The 15,203-nt window shown below is 40.2% G+C and overlaps 1 protein-coding gene across 5 annotated transcripts in view; it reads left to right on the forward strand.

Annotated features, from left to right (window-relative positions):
* Positions 1–15,203, forward strand: part of cspg5a (chondroitin sulfate proteoglycan 5a) — a 70,018-nt gene that overhangs the window by 27,657 nt on the left and 27,158 nt on the right. The window lies entirely within an intron of this gene.

Below are 15,203 nucleotides of genomic sequence, written 5' to 3' on the forward strand. Positions count from 1 at the left end.
GCCAGTTCACAACACTTATTATACCCTCAAAGATATTTCTAAATAAAAAGAAACCTTGTTTTTATGCTCAGTCAGCACATTTGTTAGCTTAGCTGCTTGTCGAACAGTAAGTTTTAATGGTAAAAAAAAAAAAAAAAGAAAGAAAAGGCGCATCTGCTCCTGTTTCTAGGTGACCATTATTTTCATGAGCTGTTTGTTCTTCAACTGAAGAGATTAAATAAAAGTGGATGACACACCATGGCCAATAAGCTGCTTTAGATTTCTGAATTTCTCTTTTTTTTCAGGCTCTGGTTCTGTGAAGGTCACCATCAGGACAGCTTGCGATATGTTGTCAGTGTGAATTCAAATATCTAATGTCAGGATCAAATGTCAGAAAATGTCAGAAAATTTGCGTTATCGTGACAGAATTTGATCTGCTTTTGGTGCTGTTAGTGAAGGATCTGTGAGATTGAGATGGTTGAAAGCTAAATTCTAAACATCATGTGCAGGCATCAGTCTTAGAAAACAAAGATTGGACGTCAAATCAACAATGAAACAGGAGGTTGTATCCAATCCCAAATGGCTCAGGTCCTGCTCAAAGTGTAACACGAGTCTAAATGATTTCTCCATATCAGTTTATCTGATCATAAAACAGGTAAACCAACCAGTCAGTGAGGATATTCTTCCAGTTGGTGTGCAGCTGGGCAGATTAACATGCAGATTTATGCACAGCAGCCAACACAGCCATCACAGGCCCTGATGGGAAAAACAATTAAAATGACTCACTTTGCCTTCACTATTAATGGCATCCAATGAAACAAACAACATCAGCCATCTTTCTGACTCAACTCATAACATAAATTAAAAAAGGATGCTCAGTATGTCAGAAAACATTCAGATAGATCGAATTAACCTGCACTACAGGAGCAAGGTCAGTGATTTGTGTCCTTGGGCAACCCCCATCTGAGGGAAGACCGCAGCATCGCATCTCTGCTGTTTGCTCATTGTGAGCTTTTTAATCAGTTGTTGTGGTCATGACCCTGATCCTAGCTAACCTTTCACCTCCCCCACCCTGTCACATCATGATCCAAATAAAAATTGGGCAGTATTTTTGAGATTATTTTAATTACACCCTTTTAAGTACAATACATCTGTTACTTAAAAAATGTATACTTCATTTTAAATGTTAGGTTAATTTTAAAAGAAAATGTGATGTTAAAATGTCTCTTACACTATACATCAGCTACCAGTGCAAGGCACCATAATAAGGCCACAACAATTCAGAAATTTCTTAGTATTCTTCATGAATTTGCATATTTAAATCAATGTAAAATAATTTAAGTTTCCATTGCTCTTCCTGCACATGAGGGTAATAATTATGTTGTTCCAATTTAAGCGGAGTAGGGGCTTCTTTTGTTGACTGGAGGTATTTATAAATTTCAAAAATATTGATATAGTATTTATAATACTCTTTTAGGTATGTTTTTACAAGTAGAAATAAAAGTTTCTGCATGTTGCTGCGTTATATAACTGCTATCATGGGCTTCACACATGAGGCGCTTGTAAAGTTTGCTAGCCGCTAAGCGCTAGTCGAAGTCTCTGATATGAAGAAAGTCCAGTTTCTTAAATGTTTCTGTTGCCAAACTATACTCCCCTCTGTATAATAATTGTTCGGATAGTCCAGAATGATTTAAAACAAAATCTAAACTACAAAATTATGTCTACTTTATTACATAGACAGATTGCATCCCCAAAATGGGAATTAAAAGCTAATCCAAATGTTTTAAGCTAACCCACCCTGAAAAAGTTTAATGCTGATGCTGTTAGATGTAACATAGCAGCCTTAGTGGATTAAATACAGATGAGATGATATTGGTTTGGATCTGATGAATATTTGGATAATTTGGTCCAGCTCTGGTCCTCAAGGCTCATGATTCTGCAAGTTTTAGATGCTTCCCTGCTCCAACACACATGACTCAAACTAATGGGTCATGTGCAGAACTTCACAGACAGTTGGATTCATTTAATTTGAGTCAAGTGTGTTTGAGCAGAGCAACATAAAAAGCCCATTGGACAGTGGCCCTCATGGACCAACTTTCAAACACCCCTGTCATAGACCAGTCTAAGAAAAGGTTATTTTTAATCACTTTCACCAACAAATAGATGAAGACTTGATCTCACATACTTGTTCAATTTAGACCTGATCATAACTTCCTTCCTTTTGTCCTACCATTTAGTGCTAAAACACAAGTTTTGATTGCGAATGAGACCTCTTGTCACAGAGATGCAGGCACTCTACTACTTGGTTTGTACCAAGGAGTTATGAGATTTAAAAAATTCTTCAGCATAAAATACATCTGGATTTTTACCTATTTTCTAAACAAAAAATGACCAGGCTTCCTTAAAAAAAGGAAAAAAACAGAACGATGTATTCAGTGTAGTTACTGACTGAGCAGGCAGCTGAAATAATCATCACTGTAGCATCAAGTCAACAGATTTAAAGTGTTTCTGACTGCGAGGGAAATTTAGAGCCATGCTAAGACAGTGAATTCTGCAGAACTCTTGCAAAGCGGACAACATGATCCAGATATTCAGGGCAGATTTTCTTTGGCTTCAGTCAGCAGATAGTAGCAGTGATGAACCTCCTGAGAGTAAGTCAGAAAGATACTGAGAGGCATTTGACTGCTGGGCAAGAGTATAATATGGGTCAATGGAGCGCTGGCACAGATGAGGACCAATATGTTCCTATGCGTGTGTGTATGATTACACGTTTGACTGCATTTGCATGCACATGTGAGAATGTGAGTTAATATGAGTGTTGGGTGTAGATTTCAGTGTGTGCTGGCGTGTGCAGCCGAATTGAAGCTGCCTCATAGCCCAGTTCGATTAGAGCAGAATAAATGTTTGGACCTTAAGCCCTCTGCAGTAAAACACACAACCCTGTCAAGTGCTGTTTACTGACCTCAGACCAGCCTGTCGTAACTCTCTTGTACAGACAGAAACATGTACCGGCAGAACTGGGAGGCTTGTATTTCTCAATGTAACTGATTTCAGGTCCCAGAAATCAGCTTACAGCTGTCTTCTTCCCTGCATGGCGTGCTTGAACTACAGCAGAATGACAAAACAAATTAATTTAATGACACAATATGCATATATTTATATGGAAACGGACATTAAATACACCCTGCTACAAAGAACTCAACAAGAAATCATTTCATATGGTTCTTACTTGTACATCTCCTCAGTCACAGTCACAGATGAACAATTCTCTCCCTGCAAATCACCTGCTGATGGCAGAGTGTTTCTAGGGGTAATTTATCACTTTCACACTCTTAAGTCGTCTGCTTTTAAATGCATGGTTTCACTGTTCTATTTGCCAGCCTCGTTACATCTTAACTTTCCCAAAAAGCAGCATTTTTTGTTTTTTTATCACCCTTGCCTTCCAGATAATCACATCTTTGTTAGTCTTTGCCCACATTTTCAGTCTAAACAGGACTGACTTTCTAGGAGCTCTGCCTCACATGATGTCATGTAGCGCACGGTGTTTGAGTTTGTCTATGCTGCAGACTCTTGCCAAAGATTTTTGGGGACACTTTTAATATTTGCTCCTTTTTTATAAGTTGCCAGTTCTTTGTGAAGCTTATATGCATGTAAATGCTCTGCAGAGTTACAAATAGTGCCAAATAGTTATTTTTCATACGATAAAGACTGTTTCTGAACTGCTTGAAACCCAGGTGCAACTATTTATACTAGAGTGTAACACCAGACAGACAACATTAATTACTTTCAGCACTTACAGCATCAGTATCAATCATTAAAACTTCATTACTTGTGGCTTGTTTTGATGGTTATGATGATATTCGCAATGCCCATTCATGGAGCCGTTGTTTCCCTGCAGTTTACTTCGGCTGAGAAACTGCAATTGACTGCTTTTCTTTTCCCGGCCACAGCATCACATTACAGCTGCACTCTGCTCTGCAGCACAATGTCACACACCAGTAACTGGATATCAACGTTTCCAACATGTACCATAGCTGATTCATTAGAGAAAGGCAAGACGTTATCTGAAGAAATGAATAAAGTCAGATTGACTGTTAAGAGTTGGACAGAGCTCAGAGAAGAGAAAGAAGCAAGATGAATGTTGAATAAGCACATTTTTGTCAACTTTGACGTCTGACTTTACAAAGAGCTGAGAAACTAAAAGAAACAAGAATAGTTTCCATATTAGGTTGTTTCAAAAGATTTGAAGCTGCTAAGAGAACTGCGTAGTGAACAGCATGATGGCCTTACAGCATAAGGTCACTGGTTTGAGCCCTGGCTGGGGTGAGGTTCGTACAGTGGCCTTTCTGTGTGGAGTTTGCATGTTCTCCCTGTGTATGTGTGGGTTCTCTCCAGGTACTCTGGCTTCCTCCCACTGTCCAAAGACATGCATGTTAGGTTAATTGCTTACTGTAGATTGTCCCTAGGAGGGAGTATGAGCATGAATGGTTGTCTTTCTGTGGACTGGTGACCTGTCCACGGTGTATCCTCATCCTGGCTCCAGCTTCCCCGCGAGCCTTAATTAGACAAAACAGGAAGGAAAATTAATATTTTTAAACAGTTCAATTGACTACATGTCAGTATATCTTAGCTTAAGCAGCTTCTTTTTTTTTGGCAACTGTTTTGGAAATATTCTCCCAGATTTATTCAAGTGTGTGACTGCAAAAGGATGTGGAGAAAAAAAAAGGCAAATTTTGTGTGTAAACTCAAATAAAAACAGAAGTTAAAAATCTTTAAATAATACTAAGAAAAAGAGAAAATATTCTCAACAACATGAGAAAGAAGAGAAGACATCAACTCTAAACTTCCATCCTAGCAACCACAACAATGATGTGATCTCCAGCTTTTAGGTATCTATGGCATCTCCGGCGCTGGCTCCCTTGTCCCTCTGGCCGATGGAATCTGACAGTCTTAGTATCATAAATTGCTTCCTTCTCTGGAGCTGCAGGACTGAGGACCATATTCGGAGAGAGAGATGAGGGAAAGCGTCAGTGTGTCAGAGAAGGTGTTTAAGTTCAGTTTGGGATCAGGATAGAGAGAAATGAAAGGTGAAGGAAAGCGAGAAAACTAAAAAGAGAGTGAAAGAGTGATCAGGAGAAAAGAAGGAAAGATACGATCAAGAGGAAATGAAAGAGAGAGAGAAACAGTGAGAAGTGGACAGCGAGAAAGAGAGGTGGAGGAGAAACCGAGTGAGAGAATGAGTCAGAACTTATAACGCTTGCCAGTATGGAAACGACGGAGCCGAGCCAGGTCGAATTTATTGGTGTGTGTGTGTGTGTGTGTGTGTGTGTGTGTGTGTGTGTGTGTGTGTGTGTGTGAGCGAGCCTTGCAGCTTGATATAATTAAGAGAAGCTTTGAGCACCAACAGCAGTTTGCATCCATTTAAGTTTCAAACACAAAACACATAAATGAAATCTCAAAACAAAAACACAAATAAATCTGTACTCTTGCTTATGGCCGTGTTTGGGATCTGATCAAAGTCAAAGAGCACGGGGTGATGGCATCCGGCCAGGGGTCAAACATGGGGGGGTGGGGGGATTTATGGCTGCTGAGAAGGCCAGAACTAAGAAACACTCACACAGTTTGTTTTTGCCAAAAGAAATCTGGTGTACATACTTAATCAGCAACACACACACACACACACACACACACACACACACACACACACACATACATGTACAAATTAGTTTTTGGACTCTGTTCATGTTGCTGTACGTTAACAAAGTTTTGACTGCTAGGTTTGTGAGGATGAGTACAAATACTTACATGTGCACACACTGTGTTTCCATTACATTTTTTTTTTTTGCAAAATAAGAGCGATATTTATAAGTTTCAACAAACGATTGTGTGTTTCCATTGAACAGTGTTTATCACATAAGCCTCTGAAGGATGAGATGTTATGAGAATCACGGCTTGTGCAAAGGTAAACGGCCACATGAAATCTGTTACTGGATGTAGTGTTGCATCAAAAAAAAAAAAAGAAATAAATGGTAATGATATAAGCTGTGTAAAAAAATATATATGGACATTGTAGCTCTAACAAGTTAAAGCCCAACCGAAGTACAATTTTTACAAAAGTCTTGATAAAATTAATGGTTTTATAAGAGTCATCTTTTACAATAGACTGTCTGAAATTGGCCAGATCAGGTCAAATATAGTGCACTGTATGAAATGATTTAATATTTGTCAGCAAATCAGCTAAATGCGTTGATTTAAATGGAAACAAATGAATTTGGGGCTAAAGGACGTGACTGCTGAGAAGACCTGGATCTGAAGCTGGTCCATCCAACAAACCTTGGAGGAGCTGGCTTGAAGCTTGAATTTCCCCGCAGGGATGAATAAAGTATCTTTGATTTGATTGATTTGAAACCTCATAAAAATGCATTAGGGGCTATAAACAGAAAGTGACCCCTGCAGCCTTGATCCACTTCAATTTAACAGTTTGAGTGAATTTAGATGAATACATGTGTGTCTCTCTGGGGAGCAAACGGAGCATCTTCTTTACTAGAATCCTGCCAGAGTCAAACTGAGCACATCCTGTACGTGATGCTTGTTGTGAAGCGCAACACTGGATGCATCTTCAAATCAGTAATTGGTTTGCAGTTTATGGAGTAGCGGCTGCTCTCCTGGGATGCAGAAATGTATGTAATTAGGTTCTGGTTGCGTTCAGTGCATCTGGTTGATGTGTAGATCTCATTTCAGGCTTTAACAAGCCTTACTGTGAATACAGTTCATCACCTGGAATGGTGAAACTTAGCACAGAGGTATATCTGCAGAAAATGATATGGGAATGTGACAGGCAAACAGAAATGAGCTAAAATAGCTGTTTATATTGTACTAATGAGAGACAATATGCTTTCCAGCAGCCTTGCCCTGTTTTTCATTTCATTCAGCATCACAAGATGCTGTTAGCGAGTTTGGAGAGACATAGAAGATCATTTGTTCCATGAGGCTTGGAACGGTTCTTTTTATTTGCCACTTGAATTAAACCCTAGTAAAAGAGTGACTTTAGCCTACAAATGTCTGAAAATATCTAAGCATTATTATCCAGGTTTGAATTGGTTTGGATTCTTCTAATGACAAATGGGGAACACAGATTACATTGTCATGCTTTGAACGGAAGGATTAAGCATTTCTGTTGATTGAATGGTCCGGTTTTAACCCCAATGTGGCTGCTAATAAGGTTAGAATAATTCCATCTGCATAATGGATGCTGTTATAGCTATATTTTATTTAAGGTGGCTTGTTTTAGATGTCCTGCGACTCTTCATTGGACCAAGTGATTCGGATAATGAATGAATGAATGTTTTAGATGTGCTGCAGAGGATACAACACCACGAAGAAATCTGGGGATAAAAAAGCATCTGGTCTTAAATAATGGAGCAAGTGTGTTTTTATATGGAGGTGACCTGGATTTATTAAGATCAGTGCTTTACTGTACATGACATCTTTTTCTTTATTTACGGTTTTTAATTATGACATTAAGACACCGTGAAGAAGTTGCAACATATGAAGACCATGTCTTCATACGTGGTCCTATTCATTGATAGTATCCCATCTGATGTGCAGTATATCTACACATGCACCGTAATTCAGCAGACGATAAGATGCATTGTAAATTATTTCTGTTTTAAGCTAAGATATTTAATAAAGAAGTTATGGATGTACTTAATGTCTGTTCAGCCTATGTAAACTTTTATAAGAAATTTGACTAATGAACCTAAACCAGACTAAAGACACCACAAATATGGAAAGTTTTTCTTTTGTTTTTCTGCTTTCACACTTCCCAACTTCTCCTAATTACAGACTCTGTGTTTGTTTTGTTTTGCGTCAAAATGAGCCTGAACTGACTCAGGAACTCTGAGGTCTGGAATCTGAGGAGGATTCATCGCTCCATAAGATCCAAACATTTCTTTTTGACAGGCAATTTTCCATGTTGAGCATTTCTGATGAAGCTTCAGTGAGCAGAGAACTGATCAGCTGAAGATCTGATGCACCTGTGTCAGGTTTTATTTTCCAGATTTAAAAAAAAAAAAAATTTCTTTAAGTCATAGTTCCTTTTTTAGGCCTTCTTCTTCTTTTCCTTCTCCTTCTTTTTCTCCCCATGTTTACAGTTTCCTCAAGATGTTTTAAGTACACACTGCAAACCATGCTGAGATATGTTTTTTAACTAATATATGTCTCAGAATCACCTTTATATTCCTGACAAGCTGTTTTTATTTAACGCTTTTTTTTGTTGTTTGTGAACCAAAGTAAACAAATTCTTCTCAAAGTACAACATGAAATCATCTGCAAGCCCATGTTTCTGTTTCCTGCAAAAATGTGATTCATTTAATTCAGTCTGACACCATATTTTCCCCTTAACACCCACACCCCTCATGCAATCCAGTGGAGCCTCCACCCACTGACGTAGGGGGTAAAATCATCCAGTTTTCTGGTGACACCTCTTAACTGGAAACCAGTCACAGCTATTTCTCATGAATTCTACTTCACTCTAATTTGAGGACACGTCTCCTTTTCGATGAAAGCGTGTGATCTTTTGTTCAAACGAAACAAGGAAATGAAAAACTGTTATCTTCTATTTCATTTAATTATCTAATCTGATGAGATCATCCTTTTCCCTCAGCCTTGTAAAATCTTTTTTTTTATTTTTTTTATCTTGCCCTCGTCCTGACCCCAGATTTCTCTTCTCCTCCCAAAGCTCTTGCAAAAAAGGGAAAAAAACACAAAAATCTTTTTTATTGGAAAAAGAAACTCGAGAGGCTTTTATGTCAGCCCTTGTCAGAGTCTGTGTTTTTGGAGTTTTCATCTGCACAGGGTTCCCTCTCCCCTCCTCTGCTGGCCTTTCCTCCTCAAGTCTTACTTAGAAATTCCTTCCTTGCTTTTCTGCATTTCTTGCATGAGAAAATATGTCTTGCTTTACGGAAGAAATGTGTAAAAATAGTGATGTTTTTATGCAAATCAGATTTTTATGCTAAAATATTCAGTAAGCGCCCTCCTGTCCCCTCTGCTGTCAGCTTTCTAAGTCCAGCCTTCTGTTGGTCATTTATTCTCTGACCGTCGGAAGACCTTGTTATAATACATTCCTGCTCTCTGCTTGTTTTCACTCCATACTGTAAAAAAAATACTGCTTCCCCCTCTAGGTAAAAATGAAATATTTAACAGAGAGAAAGCCCTATTATTGCACAGGCAGTGAAATCCCACAGCTTTAACACTTCCGTTAGAATCCTGTGTGGGTTCGCTTACCTCTCGGGCATCCAGTGTGCTGCATGAGCGAACCTGTCCAAATTCTCCTGGTATAATCTGGTCTGGCAAGGCTTGGATTTACTGCTGCAGGTCCTGGATCTGTCAGTTCTGGAAAGGTTCTCGCAGGGCCTCATGGCTGTCCCTGGTTTGTCTTTACTCTCCTCCCTATCTCATCTGTTCTTACCCTTCATGTGTCCTCTTCAGAAAAACCAGCAAGGTGTGAAATGTGGCCCCATCTGCACTTTGTGATCCTCTGCAGGTTAAATTACTGTAAAGACGGTCTTCTCTCTGTCTGTCCAGCTCATCCTCTGTTGACCCAACAGGTCAGCCTATTTAACACTCTGGGGACGCCGGCATCGTCAGCGATGCCAGGGACCATGTTGGGTTTAATCGAGCATAGCTTTCGAACCATACAAGATAGAAACTTACTTTTTTCCCCGTCTTAATCGGGAGACTCCAGGCTTTCAGACGGTAGTTCCGGCATCACTGTAGCCCATTTATAGGTGATACAGTGTTGTATCAAAATAGGTGTTCCAATCAGAGCCTTTGTCTTTGGTGCATGACACGTGTTTGTCCAATCAGAGCCGATGATGCCTCAGGAAGCGCCTCCAAACAGTGTCAATCACGATGCATCGGCATCATTAGCAGTCGGATAGTTTCCTTCTGTATTTACAAGGCCGATAAATTATGAAAACAGCTTTTACGCACGCATACCATGCGTAATTGCTCAAACAAACATTTGCATTACTCAAGTAGTTTATTTCAACATAAAACGACACAACGGCGTCGTAACAGATGTATAACTCGGTAACAGATACAGTGTGCAGCTGACAGTGATTTCGGAAAGCTGCGGCGCTTCAGTCCCCTTCAGTACTTTTAGTCATGCTTTGAAATTATAATACTCTTTATTTCAAGCAAAAGAGCCTCATTTACATAGCAGTTTATGATATCTCAATTCAAAATTTAAAAAAAAAAAAAAAAAAACCAAGGTATCGGACATTATGGGGCATTGAAAGGTGGTGTTTGTTAGCATTTAAACTAAAAAAAAAACCAAAAGTCAGGTTTATTTCTCTAAAATACCATTGGTCCCCAGAGGGTTAAATAAATATTAAGAGAATTTGTTTATGTTACCGTATTTTCACGACCATAAGGCGCACCGTACTAAAAGGCGCAGTCTCAGTTATGTGCGCCTTTTCTGTATTTAACACATGCATAAGGCGCACCTGACCATAGGGCGCGGGTTTTATATACCGGTACAATCCACGCCCACACTTCCCCCTTTAACATTCTCAATGCACACAAGCATACAAGTATGCCTTTTTAAAAATAGAGCGGGAGCAAAACCGAGTTTGGTTGTGCTTTATTTAAGTATTGATTACAAAGTAATAACATTTTTTAATCATCAATCAATCATCAATAGGCGTGGGCATGGTAAAACACACGGATAAAACAAGCACATAAGTGTGCGTATTTAAAAATAGACCGGGACCAAAACTGAGTTTGGTACTCACATATTTTTTTACCGGTAACCGTCATCAGTCAAACCCATCAAAGTCCTCATCCTCTGTTTCTGAATTGAACAGCTGCGCTAAATCTCCAGCAAACATGCGAGCTTCACTTTCTTCACTGTCAGAGTCACTTTCCGTGCCGTGCGACTCCTCTGAAATGATGCCGGCTTTTACGAAAGCGCGGACAACAGTGCCAGCAGACACGTTAGCCCAAGCGTCTTTCCTCCAACTCGGGCCACCTTGCCTTATGTCCACGGAAACTCAGCTGCGTCTTCTTTACCTGTCGGAGCTCGTTTTCAATCTTCCTCCACTTGCGAACCATCGATTCATTAATCTTAAATTCTCTCTCGGCTGCTCGATTTCCATGTTGCTTGGCGTAGTTGATGGCCTTCAGTTTAAACTGTGCTTCATAAGTGTGTCTTTTTGCCATTTTCAGGGTTGTTAGAAAAAGGTTTTCTGCATAACGCACATACCTGTTCTTATATATGCGATCAACGCCCACACTTCACCCTTTAACGTTCTCATGGTGTTCTCTATACGTCCGATTACAACAACAACAACAACACGCACACAAAGGGCGCACTGCACTATAGGGCGCGCCGCACATTTTGAAGAAAATCTAAGACTTTTATGTGCGCCTTATGGTCGTGAAAATATGGTATATTGTTGTGCTGCCCCCAGTGCTAATTCTGCCGATTCCAGATCGAGCTGCAGCCTTGCTTGATATGCAGATAGCCGGTAAAAGCCGTAATGATGGTTTACCAGTGATGGTTGTGGGGCCTGGCCTGGATTTGTTGAAGACTTTATAGTGGGAAGGAATCTCACAGGCCTTCTCATCTCAGCCAGAGAAGAGCTGAGTGCCTTTGAAAGGGTTTGACGGTGCAAGATTTTTTTTTGTTGTTTTCGTCTGCAATGAGCTTTGTTTCCTTTTGGAGGAGGAAGTCCATTTTTGCAAAGACTTTCTTCAGCCGAGTTTGACGCAGAATTTTCCTTCCTTCCTTGGATTTATCTCAGTTTAACAATAAGGCCTCAAAAAACATTGAAGTGGACGTGCTTTTTACTTTGCAGTGTTTCCATCTTGATATAAAATAAACTACAAAAGTAGAGCTGCACAGACTGAAAGTGGAGATGTGATTCAGCAGGAGGCGCTTAGCAACATGAAGGAGGCAGTGACAGAGATGGGGGGGGGGGGGGGGGGGGCAAGATGGAGACAGATGAGAGAGATGGGCTGTGAAAAAAAGAAAACACATTTTGAAGACAAGCAGCAGGATGGGGGTGGATGGAGGGAGCAAAACGGGAGATGAAGAAGGAAAAAGGAATAGTGAACTGGCCGCTAAAGCAGAATTTTTGTCTCTGGCGGCTCATCGAAGGTGCCTGCCTGTGATGGCATGACATGTCAGCAGAGCGTCTGCTCCGTTTGCTGCTCAGCTGGGTTGCCATGACGACTAGCACATCATTCTTTCCTTTATGCATTCCCCTCTCTCTCTGCCTTTCATTTCCATCCTTCCCCCACTCTCACCCACCCTCCCATCTCACACTGACTTACATAAACCTCTTTGTATGAACAGTGAAACACTCGGAGTGCACTGAGGTCTCCTTGAAAATGTGATATCAGTCTTCATCGCGTTTTCTCTCCTTCTCCTACACTCTCAAGATGAATCCTGGATGGTTGCCAGTGTTTCCCCTCAGCTGGCAAAATAAAAAAGGACTCAGGAAGCATTCAGGAAATAAAAAAGACCTGTGAAAGAAAACTACTTGGCATGTGGAGAGCGTAGCTGCAGCGTGCACACACCCCAACACCTTCATTCACTTTACACTCCTTCAGCTCCATGTGTGTGTACATCAGATGTGCAATACAGGACAAATAGAGTGGGGCGAAGCAGAGGATTGCTTTCTCCGTCGTTAATCAAAGCAGAACAGTTTCACTCATGTAGGCAGTGAAGTCAGCACAGTCTGAATTAGTTGAACCATCTGAAAAATGTCACTTATCACACACGAGTTGTTTTACTTGCTTGACAAACATGTTAAATGATTTTTGTCAGTAAAATTCAGAGTGGAAATGGTTGTGTAAGCATCTGGGGTACGGCTGCATTGTAAGGGTTAAGTATAGGTAACGTCTGACGACGCTCATCATAGGCTGCGTGGTGATGTAGTGGTTAGCACTGCAGCCTCACTGCTAGAAGGTTGCTGGTTCGAGCCCTGGCTAGGTGGAGGTTTCAGCAGTAGCCTTTCATGTGGAGTTTGCATGTTCTCCACATGTATGCATGGATTTTCTCCGGGTGCTCTGGCTTCCTCCCACCAACAAAACATCTGGGTTAGATTCATGGCTTTGGCTAATTGATCACTTCCCACATGTAAGTTGGATAAAAGTGTCATCCAAATGACTAAAGAATATAATAGAAGAATCATCAAAATGCTTTTTCACACCTGGCTTTCAAGCTGGGACTGATTTTCCTTGTCAAAGTACAAAATCTAAGTGAGCAGACAAGGTTGACCCACTGGTGATGCTAATACTGTAACGCTGTCATATTGTGTGTAAGCTGTACTTCCTTTTACATAATATTCTTCTTTGTATTATGACACAGGTGCTTTTATGGGATGGGAAGGGAGTAAACAAAACAAAACAAAAAACCTCAAAAAAACAGAAGCATCCTTCATGGCAGGATCTGCGTCCAACTGGACAGTCCACTAGCACCTTCCTACGATGTCCTCTACTGTTTGATTTTGTGCTTGTGTTGTTCTCACTCATATGTAAGTCGCTTTGGATAAAAGCATCTGCTAAATGACTGTAGAATAGAATAGAATAGTATGCTCCAAAGAGAAATGGTGGCAATGACTTTATTGTGCTGGTAAGGCACAACTATTGTGTCTTTCACTCCATCTTCTCTTTCCAGAAACTTGATATTTGTGTCCACAAAAGAGCTTCCCGTCTCTGTTCAAATATAAAAAAAAAAAAAAAATTTCAGTGGCTTCTAATAGACACACTTCATATCATTTGTTTAATTTGTACACACACCATTTCAGAAAGACAGATAATGCATCTCATTAAAAAGTAATTTATTCATCTGTGTGCAACATCTCTCCTGGTTGCTTAGCAACCTCTCGAAGATTCCCTACGCGCACCTCTAGGCATCACCACGGCACGCATTTTCCTGCAAAACCACATTTTGTGTTAAGTAATGAGCTTAAGGTTTCCATACACAGAGCGTTCCCCTGTGTTTAGCTGATTAGTTAAACAATAGCAGTTATGTTACACACAGACATTAGAGTAGCATCAGTCAAACCTGTTTCTATAACTCAAACAGCTTATGAAACAATCAGGAACACTCTTTCCAGTTGTAGATGTAACTCAGTGGACAGGTTTTGGTTTGATCTCAGTCCACTTGTTGAAGTGTCTTTTTGCAAGATGCTAAAGCCCTGTAGCTGTCCTCTTAATAATTTCCTCCAGATTAAAGTATCTGCTGAATATGTAATGAGGGGGCGTCCAATGTTTGGTCCTTGAGGGCTGCAGTCCTGCAGGTTTTCCTGCTCCAACACATCTGATTTAGTTTCATAGCTCTCCTCAGTAGCTTGTTGTTTCAGCCTGTTAATGATCCAGCTTGAGCCAGTTGTGCTGAAGCATCTAAACCTGCAGGACATCAGTCCTCAAGGACCAAACCTGGACATCCCTTGATCAATGGAAATGTAAAAAAAAAAAAAAAGAACATTACGGTTCAATGAAACATTTGAATGTGCCTTCTGTCCATAGCTACTTGTTTCCTCTAATGTTACAGGGAAGTTGTCACTTACTAGCTCTATATACTCTCATTCAGCAGTCTGATTGATTTGCCATTTTACACGGCAAACAGTGTGTAGACAAAGCCATCTGCCTCTGTGCTTTCTGTCCCCAGGCGGACTTTGTACTCTGCCAGACGGTTATGAAAGGAGCATGGGACTCAGATGGCGGTTTTGTGTGTGTGTGTGTGTGTGTGTGTGTGTGTGTGTGTGTGTGTGTGTCCACATATGTATTGTGTTAAATCTTAAAAACACTAATGTCTTTTCTGAATGTGTAAGTTCGACTCCATGTGTGCGTTTGTGTGAGATTGCGAACATGTTTGTAGTCGGAAAATCACCTTGGGACATTTTCCTTTTTCACTTTCTATTTTCAGACAAGCAAAGTGAAGACATTATATTTTCTGAACAAAGCGTCAATCAAAACCTGCTGGCGACTTATGCACTAGAAGATAACCTAACACTCAGATTTATGTAACATGCAAGTTGCAGAATGTTATAAGGCTTTTCTGAGCTCATGGGAAGAACTGTTTTACATTTCACACCAAAGCAGTTGCAGTTTTCATTAATAAAAAGAGAGGGAATCACAACAGCCACAACAAGCTAACAGTATTAAAAAGACAGTTGACTTTAAAAAAGAAAATAAAAACCTATACATGA

Source organism: Telmatherina bonti (genome assembly GCF_933228915.1).
Source record: "Telmatherina bonti genome assembly, chromosome: 5".
Taxonomy (NCBI): domain Eukaryota; kingdom Metazoa; phylum Chordata; class Actinopteri; order Atheriniformes; family Telmatherinidae; genus Telmatherina; species Telmatherina bonti.